This window comes from Tamandua tetradactyla, chromosome 6, assembly GCF_023851605.1.
Source record: "Tamandua tetradactyla isolate mTamTet1 chromosome 6, mTamTet1.pri, whole genome shotgun sequence".
In the NCBI taxonomy this organism is placed as follows: Eukaryota; Metazoa; Chordata; class Mammalia; order Pilosa; family Myrmecophagidae; genus Tamandua; species Tamandua tetradactyla.
Window position 1 is genome coordinate 165,948,187 of NC_135332.1, and position 9,683 is coordinate 165,957,869.

At 39.6% G+C, this 9,683-nt stretch overlaps 1 pseudogene; it reads right to left on the reverse strand.

The window, feature by feature from the left end:
• Positions 1–1,637: 1,637 nt before the first annotated feature.
• Positions 1,638–1,945, reverse strand: LOC143686476 (gamma-secretase subunit PEN-2 pseudogene; annotated as a pseudogene).
• Between the last annotated feature and the right edge of the window lie 7,738 nt (positions 1,946–9,683).

Genomic DNA, 9,683 nt, shown 5'->3' on the forward strand with positions numbered 1-9,683 from the left:
TCTCTTAACATATGAATTGTGGAGGAGGGAGTTTTCTGTGTACACAAAAAATAATTATTTGTGAATAAACACTTTCTGTATTATGATGTCATAATAAATTTCACAGGAGAATGGAAGTAAAGGGAGCCTTGGAACTCTCAGAAGACAAAACTGGTATGTGACCTAAGTCACAAACTTCTATCTCTTCCTTAGGTCCACCGGAACCCTTAAAGACCCTTTTGATCTAATCTCATTTTCAGTTTTCAAAGAGCACAACTCTGTTTCCTTCTTGGCAAAATCCCCTTAAACTTGCAAATGTGTTCCTTTCAACAGGAGAGCAACTGGACATAGCACCATTAGGTGTGTGGAAATTGGCTCTAGGTGCAAGCAGCCTATGCTGAAACATCAGACACTAGGTCAGTCCCTGGGAAAAATAGCTCAGCTGAGCATCTTTCTGAGTCTGCAACCTTTAAAAAAATGTTTATTTTGAAGTACTTTCAAATTTACAGGACAGTTACAAAAATAATAAAAATCTCATTCATAGAACTCCATCATACCCCTATGCCCCAGACATCCAAATCCACCAAATTTAACATTTTGCCACATTTGCCCTATGTTTCTTTATTTTCTTTCCTCTTCTTCCTTCCTTCCTTCCTTCCTTCCTTCCTTCCTTCCTTCCTTCCTTCCCTCCCTCCCTCCCTCCCTCCCTCCCTCCCTCCCTCCTTCCTTCCTTCCTTCCTTCCTTCCTTCCTTCCTTCCCTCCCTCCCTCCCTCCCTCCCTCCCTCCCTCCTCCCTCTCAGTCTATCAATCTGTCTTTCTATTTGTCAACTGTTCTAGTTTGCTAACTGCTGGAATGCAGTATACCAGAAACGAAATGGCTTTTAAAAAGGGGAAATTAATAAGTTGCTAGTTTACAGTTCTAAGGCTCAGAAAATGTCCCAATTACAAGTCTATAGAAATGTCCAATCTAAGGCATCCAGGGAAAGATACCTTGGTTCAAGAAGGCTATGAAGTTCAGGGTTTCTCTCTTAAGTGAGAAAGCACATGGTGAACACAGTCAGGGCTTCTCTCTCAGCTGAAAGGGCACATGGAGAATACAGCGTCATCTGCTATCTTCTTCTCCTGGCTTCCTGTTTCATGAAGCTCCCTGGGAGGCATTTCCTTTTTCATCTCCAAAGGTCGCTGGCTGGTGGACTCTGCTTTGTGGTGCTACAGCATTCTCTGCTCTCTCCGAATCTCCATTCTCCAAAATGTTTTCTCTTTTATAGGGCTCCAGAAACTTATCAAGACCCGCCCAAATGGGTGGAGACATGTCATCACCTAATCCAGTTTAACAACCACTCTTGACTAAATCACATCATCCAGGGAGATGATCTGATTACAATTTCAAACATACAGCATTGAATAGGGATTATTCTACCTTTATGAAATGGGATTTTGATTAAAATTTGGCTTTTCTAGGGTCCATACATCCTTTCAAACGAGCACATCAACATTTTTTTTTTTTTTTTTTAAGAATTAGGGTCCTTTATTAGGGAATGTCAGCAGAGAACTTGGGAGATGGTAACAAGTGTTAGGGGGCTTGAGAGTGAGCTTAGAGCAGAAGAGCCCACCCTGGGAGAATGAGCAAGTCCTCAGATCTGTGTAGAAGAAAGCATCAAGGAGTACCCAGGGGAAGGGGAAGGAGAGGTAGTCTCCAAAGGTGCCCCAGCGGGGTCAGTAGATCTGGAATATGGTGGTCCATGTGGTGAGCACAGTCACCCAGAAGAGGTGGCCTACAGCTGAGCACCAGACATAGCCCTTGATTAGATTCTTCTCTGTTTATGCTGGAGCAAGGAAGGCCTCTCAGAAGAACTTGGAGATATTGACCAGCCAAAGAGGAAAGACAGGAAAGCAAACCTACCCAGGTAGTATTTCTGGCACAAGTCCAAAGAGTCTCTCATTGGAGACCTGCTCCAAGTTCATGGCTGCATTGGGGCAGGATCTGCCCAAGGGTCAGTGGAGCCTACTTCCTCTGGCTTGGAAACTCTTGCTACTCAATCCATTTTTTTTTTTTAGCACTTGAGTATAGGTTGTATGCATCATGCTTCTTGAATACTTATTACTGCCATGTACATTTTCCTAAGAATGAGAATCTTCACTTATGTAATCACCTTAAGGGCTGTTGTCAGGTTGAAGAAATTTAACATTGTGCAAAGTTTATAGTCTATATTCCAATTTTTTCATATGTCCCTTTCAGTCTTTTCTCCTCCCTTATTAGATCCCATCCAGGATCATGTGTTGCATTAAATTGGCATTGTCTCTTTAATTGCTTTTTCTTTTCTTTTAAATTATGACACCATATGCAACATATACAACTTTGCCATCTCAGCTACTCCCAAGCATACCATTCAATGGGTTTAATCTCACTTACAATATTACAATATCCTCCAAACCTCCCATTACTCAAACTTCCCCATATCCCCAAACAGAAACCCTATACCCATTATGCATTAACTTCACGATTTCTCCACCCCTGGTAACATGTATTCTAATTCCTGTCCCTGTGAGCTTGTATCTTCTCCAGTATGTTCTTTGTAGTTGCTCTGGGGCTTAAATTTAACATCCCAAATCTATAACGATCTCATTTGCTTTGTACCAATTGAACTTCAATAGTACACACCAACTATTTCCTTATACCCTTCTACCCCCTCACCTTTATGTGGTTTGTGTCACAAATTGCATGTTTATACATTACATCTCTAAAACCACTGAATTGCCATTACACTGTATACATTTGCCTTGTAGATACTGTAGGAAGTAAAAAGTGGAGTTAACAAACCAAAAGTACAATAATAGTTGCGTTTATATTTACCCGTATTGTTACTCTCACCGGAGATCTTTATTTCTATATGTGGCTTCAATCCTTTGTCTGTTGTCCTTTTGTTCCAACCTGCAGAACTCTCTTCGGCACCTCTTGTAGGGCTGGTCTAGTGGTGACAAACTTAATCTCTCCCTCATTTTCTGTTTTGTTGTTAAGTTTTTATTTCATAACTATAAACTTAACTCTTCAATCCAGATAGATGTATAAGGCAAAGATAACATAGAACCCAAAGAACTGCAGTTAGAGCACAAAGAAGAAAGGATGCTGAGAGCAGACCAGGAGAGGTGGGCACTCTTCTGAACAGCTGAAGGAATGGTCTGGTGGTGAAGACAAAGCACAAATCAAATTTATTAGACTCGTCCACAGTTGGCATTAGTGATCTTTTTTGCTGATCTTGCCAATCCTGTACCCAAAGCTCTCCATGGCTTCCACAGTACTCATGGCCTCCTTCACCCTGTCAAAGACTGGATGCTTGCCATCCAACCACTCAGTCTTAGCAGAGCAGATAAATAAATTGGGAACCATTTGTGTTGGATTCATCATTGGTCATGGATAAGATGCCAGGACCCATTTGCTTCAGGATGACATTCTCATCATCAGACTTCTCCCCGTAGATGGGCTTGCCACCAGTGCCCTTATGTTATGCAAAGGTACCACCCTGGCACATTGCACATAACCCCAGTGATAACTTTGTGAAAGCAGAAACCCTTATTACCAAATCCTTTCTCCTCAGTGCTCAGAGCACAAAAATGTCTGCTGTCTTTGAAATTTTGTCTGCAAACAGCTCAAAGGAGATACAGTCTTAGGGCTTGCCATCTACGGTCACGTTAAAGAGCATGGTGGGGTTAACCATGGCTGTGGGTGGTGGGCAGCGACATGGGCAAGGCCTCTCGCTCTTTTTTGAAAAACAGTTTTGCTGAAAATTCTTGGTTGGCAATTTTTTGCTTTCAGCACTTTAAATATGTCATCCCACTGCTTTCTTGCCTCCATGGTTTCCAATGAGAAATTGACAGTCTAATTAAGTCTCCTTTGTGGTTTTCAGAATTCTTTCTTTATCTTTGGCATTTGACAGTTTGATTATAGCATGGAACAGTGTGGGTCTTTGGGGATTTACCCTATTATGAGTTCATTGTTATTTAGGAAGTTAATGCCACTATCTCTTTGAATAGCCTTTCTGCCTCTTTCACTCTTTCTTCTCCTGGGACACCCACAATGCGTGTATTGGCACACTTGATTTTGTCATACGTTTTCCTCAGGCTCTGTTTACTTTTCTTCATTCTTTCTTCTTTCTTCTTCTCAGACTGAATAATTTCATTGCTTTTATCTTTAATTCACTGAATCTTTCTTCTGCCAATTCCAATTTGCTGTTGCACTCCTTCTGAAAATTTTAAATTTCTGTTACTGTGTTCTTCAGCTCTGTTTGGTTCCTTTTCATAATTTCCATCTCTCTGTTGATATTCTCTTTGTGTTCATCTATCTTTTTCCTAATTTCTTATAATTCTTTCTCTGTGTTCTTTTAGCTCTTTGAACATATTTAGGGATATTTTTAAGTCCTTTGTCTAGTATTTCTTAGATCTGTATTTCCTAAGTGATGGTTTCTAATGCTTTAATCTCCTTTGTGAGGGCCATGGATTCCTGTTTTCTTTGTATGTTTTGTAATATTTTGTTGGAACCTAGACATTTTGATATTTTAATGTGGTATTGGTGGAACTTAGACTCTCAGCCATATGTTTCTTAAGCTTTGATCTAACTAGTATTATAACAGAGATGTCCTTAAATGCCAGGAGCTACCAATAACAACAAAAATTTTAAAAATGAAAAAAGAAGGAGAAGGAGAAGAGGAAAAAGGAAAAAAAGAAAATACCTTGCTCAGTTTTTACAGATTGACCTGCACCAGTGCTCTCCTTCATGGCTTCTCTGTGCAATGAGTTAAGAGAATGGCTTCAGGCTAGTAATGGCTTGTCTTGGGCATGCACATGTTGCCCTAGGAGTTCCTTCATAGACACAAATATCCCCCCTTTCCTAGGAAACAATTTTCTTACGGTCCCAGGTACTGCACTTTATGTCCTACTGGCCCCAGGCAGCCGGTTGACTGTTCTTCACCTCATTCTGTAGGAGAGCTTGGTGAGCTGTCTTCTACACACAGAGCAAGTTCTGAGATGGTGAGTCCATCAGGTCACCACCAGGCAGACTGGGCCATACATACAAGCTCCCATCATGTAGCAGAGTTTTCTCTGCTCCCTCCAGTATCAGTATAAATGATCTGCACTGGAAGCATGAGCTGATTCTGTGCTGTGCTGGTGAGGGGTGGCATAGGGTTCAGCCAGAGTGCCATGCGATCCTACCACTTTCAGGTAGCCTTTTTTCTTCGTTTAGCTCTAAATGAAGTCCTTTTGGTTGCAGTCCTTTAACTGTTTTCTCAAGCTTTGAACCAGTTCTTGCTGGTTGTTTGAAGCCTCTGAGGAGAATGAGACTTTGAAACATCTCACCCCACCATTTTGACTGGGGGCAATACCTCTCAAAATCAAATCATGGAATCAAAGTTGATAGTGGAGTTATACAGACGAAGGTAGGGTTTAACAAATGAGTGTGATTGGCTGAATCATTATATTGATATTTCTTTAAGTCTCCAGTATCTTAGAGCAGCTAGAAGTAAAAACCTAAGATTGTGGAATTATAACCCATACCAAACTCTGAAATCTGTTCTACAACTAATTGTGTTGTGCTTTGAAATTATAGCTTTTTTGTATATATATATGTTATTTTTCACAAAAAAAGAAAAAGTCGATTGTGATGATAAAAAAAATATTTATTCCTTCTAGCCTCCAGTGTTCTGGTGTAGCTAGAAGGAAAAATCTGAAATGATGGTATAGTAGCCCATGACAAACTCAGGGATCTGTCCTGTAACTGCTTGTTGAAGAGTGCTTTGAAAACTACTGTTTTTTTCTTTCTTTGCTCTGTATATTTGTTGTATTGTACAATAAAAGAAACTACACAAACAAACAAATCATTTGGCATTTATGGGCTTTACATAGATCATCTCATTTAATCCTCCCAACAGAACTATGAGTGTTGTTACTATTATCCTTCTTTTCACATGAGAAAACATGTCTCATAGAGGTTAACGCATTTATCAATGATATATTGATTAGTAAGCAGTGAGCCAGGATTTAAGCCTTAGTATGTCTGTCTCTAACATCTGTATGGTTCCTACTTGACTTCCTGGCCTACTTTTAATGGTGGAGTGTGAAGAATCTGCCCAATGACACCACTACCACTTCCCTTTGCGCTAGCAATTTTTGCCCCAAGAGTGAGGATCACTGATTTCTCAGCAAGCAGTGGGACCTGCCTTTTCTCCACCAGTACTAGCTCATTACTTCACTCAGATTTGTTTCACTTTAAGTTATACAGAATCAGTCTTGGTGATAAGGACTGTTCCTTATTCCCTGTCTTTTTTAGACAATAAGTGCATAACCTTATTGTCTAAGCAATCACAGCAGTCACGGCAGCACAGCAGGGTTCATGAACATTGGCATAAATTCTGTGACTTGTAACGAAGTAAGCTCCTAGTGGAAACAAAAATGAATCTCTTAATCTGCCATCCCAATTAAATTGTCTTCAAACCTAATACTATTCTTCAAAGGCATACGTGAGCTCATGATATCAGTAGGAAGGAAAACACTAAACAAAATCATAAATCAACTGCAGGGATTTGTAGATGCTCCCATTTACAAACAAACTAGTAAGGTAATCTTTTAGATAGCTGAGTTATATTTTGATGACATTCATTCATGTATTTGTTCAGCCAGAGAATCAACAAACACTTTACTATTTCCCATGTGCTAGGCACTATACCAAGATAGTATTCAAAGATAAATACATGTCATCCTATTCTCAAGAGCACAAAGTTCTCTTGGGAACACTGATAGTTAAACAATGATTAACTATATAATAAAGTTAACATGTCCTCAGAAAACAGTCTATGATCATTCATTATTGAAACCATTGTTATTTTTTAAGTGTTTTAATATGAGCAGGTCTTATGTTTTATACTAGGAAGCCGAGTTCATACTGCACTTTTAGAAGTGAAGTCATGAAATTCAGGAATAAAATCATTAATTAACTTCCATCAGGTTTGGTTTTCTCTTTTGGAGTATCCTGTAGGTTGTGTCCGCAGGGTATGTTTCTTCATCTGTCCCAGAAGATAAATCTGTTGTTCCATTCTGAGAAAGAGGCATTTGGAGGAGTAAGGATGAGATATCTCTTCACAGTTTCTTTACAAGTATCCCTGGTGCAGTGGTAATAGGAGGAAGAGGAGAGAAAAGTTTAGTTCATCCTGCCAAACAGTAAAATGAAAATTTCCAACCTGAGTGAATGGGGTAGAGGGGTTAAGTATTGTGCTGGTTTGAAAGGATGGATGTCCCCTAGAAAAGCCATGTTTTGATCTAAATCCCATTTCATAAAAGCAGAATAATCCCTATTCAATACTGTATGTTTGAAACTGTAATCAGATCATCTCCCTGGAGATGTGATTTAATCAAGAGTGGTTGTTAAACTGGATTACGTGACAAGTCTCCACCCATTTGGGTGAGTCTTGATAAGTTTCTGGAGTCCTATAAAAGAGGAAACATTTTGGACAATGGAGGAGATTCAGAGAGAGCAGAGAATGCTGCAGCATTATGAAGCAGAGAGTCCACGATCCAGTGACCTTTAGAGATGAAGAAGGAAAACGCCTCCCGGGGAGCTTCATGAAACAGGAAGCCAGGAGAAGAAGCTATCAGATGACGTCATGTTCACCATGTGCCCTTCCAGATGAGAGTGGAACCCTGACCTTGTTCACCATGTGCCTTTCCAGATGAGAGAGGAACCCTGACTGTGCTCACTGTGTGCCCTTCCACTTGAGAGAGAAACCCTTAACTTCATCGGCCTTCTTAAACCAAGGTATCTTTCCCTGGATGCATTAGACTGAACATTTCTATAGACTTGTTTTAATTGGGACATTTTCTGGGCCTTAGAACTATAAGCTAGCAACTCATTAAATTCCCCTTTTTAAACACCATTCTGTTTCTGGTATATTGCATTCTGGCAGCTAGCAAACTAGAACAAGTACATTGCATGTATTGTGGATTGAATCATGTCTCTCCCAAAGACATGTTAATGAATGCAAAACTGTATAATGATAGTGAACCACTGACTGTATGCTTTGGCTGATTACATGGTTTGTGAATATATCTCAATAAAATTGCACTAATAATAAAGACATGTTTAAGTCCTAATCGCCAATTCTGTGGGTGTGAACCCACCTGTAAATAGGATATTTGAAGGTCCTATAAGATGAAGCAAACTGAATCAGGGAGAGCCTCAACCCATATGACTGGAGTCCTTATAAGCAATAGAAATTTTAGAACAGTAGTAAGAGGCAGAAGGAGACCGAAGGCCGTGTGGCAGAGGTAGAGACTGAGATTCCTGCAAGCCACCTCCAGAAACTCCAGGAAATTAGAGAAGCAAGGCCTTGCTGACATCTAGATTTTGTACCTCCAGCCTCCAGAATTGTGAGAGAATAAATTCCTGTTGCTTAAGCCAGCTAGTCTCTGGTAGTTTGTTATAGCAGCTCAGGCAAATGGAGACAGTATGGGAGAGTTCATTTGGAATTAAAATCTAATGGAGGGTAGTGAGGAGGAGAGGCAAGGGATTGGTTATACCCTTTAATATATCTTTTTGAAAATGAGCTTTTTAGTTTACTTTGTGTGCTCCTCATGACAATCCAGCCTTAACAAGGTTTCTGAAAAAAAAATTGGGGGGATTATAGAAAAAACAGGATTGAGAGGTAATAGAGTATAGTCATTAAGAATTTGGGTTCTGGAGTCAGACAAATATGTTTTTGAACACAATTGTCTATTTAATGGCTGTGGTAATTTGGGGGGGGGGGTGATATTTAATACCCTGCGGCTCATTTCCCCATCTGTAAAATGGGTGATGATAATTATACCTGCTTCTTACAGATGATGTAATACCTGGGGAATTACTGAACTAGAGTTAGCTCTTATTACTTGAACTAATCTGAATAAATATTTTTCTTTCTATAGTGCCTGGAAAATGATAAAAAGTCAGTAAATGTTGCTAGTATAAAGATAATTATTGGTAATATAAATAATAATTGCTTTTATTTTACTATTACACAATTATCATAATAGTGAGAATGTACAAAGACTTCAGAGATAGGGAAAAAAACAAATTGTCATTGTTGAATGCAGCTTCAACCAATATTCAGGAAAAGATTGTTTTACCATTGTGAAAATGGCCAAACTACCCCTTGGGTTTGATCTATAGAGAAAGCTTACCTTGTTTCTACTCTATCTTTCTCAACCACACAGTGCAGGAAGCCAGATTTTCCACTGTGTCTCTTGCTTTTAGATCAAGAGTAGACATCCTCTTCTATGTGCATGTGAGAAGGTTTGAGGTTTGCCTGGCCCCAAATAGCTAATCCAAGGAAACATCTTCCATTCCTCACTACTTAGCCAAAAGAAATTTGGAGGCTGTTGTGGCTGAGCAATTGGAAACACTTTCTCGAGAATAGTCGGCATGTCATAGTTCTGCTCTAGCCATGCTCCTTTTTTGAATGTAAGGGTGCATTGAATTGGAATATACATTGTGCTGTTTATCGAGTGTTTTCCATATGCTAGCACTGTGCTAGGTATTTTCTAAGCATTATCTCATTTAACTTTAGCAACAGTCCTGGGAAGTCAGCATTAATATCCTTGATTTACATATGAGAAACTTGAGGCCCTGGAAAGTGAATGGGGCCAGTATTTAAACTCAGGTCTGCCTGAATGGAGAGCT